Below are 1,688 nucleotides of genomic sequence, written 5' to 3' on the forward strand. Positions count from 1 at the left end.
ATTTAACCACAAAAACATCTCAAATCAAAACCACTCTGGATGTCCACCTGTTAAATATAAACAGGGAGATGTTGGAACTAGGAGTTGTGTGAGAAATCTCTAAGAAAACAAGAGTCTTGTGACAGCAGTTTCTTCAAAGCATAGAATCACCCTTGGAATGTGTTTTCGTGACCTTCCCAGGTATAGGCGTGCGTTTACTCCAGCCTCTGTGGAAAAACATGTTTTGGGCACATGCGGCTTGCCCTTATGATTCTATACTTTGATCGTCCACTTCACTCAGGTGGTTCTTCTTAACCTTCAGAATACAAATTGCCTGATGCTCTGACTATAGACTGCTATTGCATGAGTCCTTAGTCAGACATTTTTAACCCCTCCCTCTACCTGCTCTCCCTGGATCATGTTGCCAACTAGAGCAGTAAACATACCCGAATTCTCAGTCATGAAAGGCAAGAGAAACAACACAGGTATTATGGCAGATTAGGGACCAGGGACACATTGCAACAAAGAGGTTCTGATTGGATCCTAGAAAAGGCCCAAAACTGGAAAATTGGAAAAGCAAGAAAATGACCTTAAACCTATTTATGTCATTATATCAATGCTAATTTTCCTACTTTTGATCATTATCCAATGGGAAAAACCCAATGAAGAGTACACCACATTCGGTGGCATTTTTCAGTTTTCTTCAAGTCTACAATTACTTCAAAATAAAAGGTTACACATTGGTTTTATTGGACATTCATTTACTTTTATTTCATGTGTGTGAGTGTTTGAATTTATGTTTGTGCACCACATGAACACTATGTTTCAAGAAGCAAGAGATGTCAGATTCCAGGGGACTGGAGTTACACACTGAACTGCCCTGTGGGTGCTGTGCCCTCTGGAAGAACAGCTGGTACTTTTAATCATTAAACCATTTCTCCAGCCCAAAACATTATTTCTGAAAATGACGCATTAAATCATGAGTATAACTTGGCTTGTGTGAATCTTACTAGCACCTTTTCTTTAAAAATATAAAATCAGTTGCATTAGGACACAGCCTCCATGAGAAGTAGAGGAAGTACGTTTTGAAGAATTTGCATAAATGCTGTAGAATTCTCTGGACTAGCAACGGAATCATAAAGACTGGGAAGTATTTCCTTTCTTCTTGGTACTTGATTTAGAACACCATAGATATTTCTAGAAAACTTTTGATTTGTTCTCACATAACTGAACCCAACAAAAGCTGGTTTCCCAAGCAGCTGCTCAGTGTAGAAAGTGGCTATGCCACACACCGAGATCTTTCTGGTTCCTTAAGCATTTGTTTCTCTCCAATCCACTTTGTGTATATCTGGCCCTCAATAGCATTCCTCTGCCATTACCCTCTGAAGTAAAAGTAAAGAAAGACCCCATTAGAAAAGACCCCAGTAGAAAAATCCCATTAGATACATTAGGTATGCGTACACATGTGTATAGGCATGTATATTTTCATTAATTCTCATAATATCCACAGGCAAGCACAGCTCGTCCTAAAAAGTTAGTCAGTTAACATTCGCTATTGTAATCCTAAATCCTGTGGTTTTCTGAAATAGCATTTCCACCATCAATCACTCCTTTTTATACAAGCAACTCATTCCCACTAAAGAAAGAAAGAAATCCAAAAGCATTAGTTATACGGTTAATATGATTAATACCTGTCATAAGCATCATTT

Source organism: Rattus rattus, chromosome 3 (assembly GCF_011064425.1).
Source record: "Rattus rattus isolate New Zealand chromosome 3, Rrattus_CSIRO_v1, whole genome shotgun sequence".
In the NCBI taxonomy this organism is placed as follows: domain Eukaryota; kingdom Metazoa; phylum Chordata; class Mammalia; order Rodentia; family Muridae; genus Rattus; species Rattus rattus.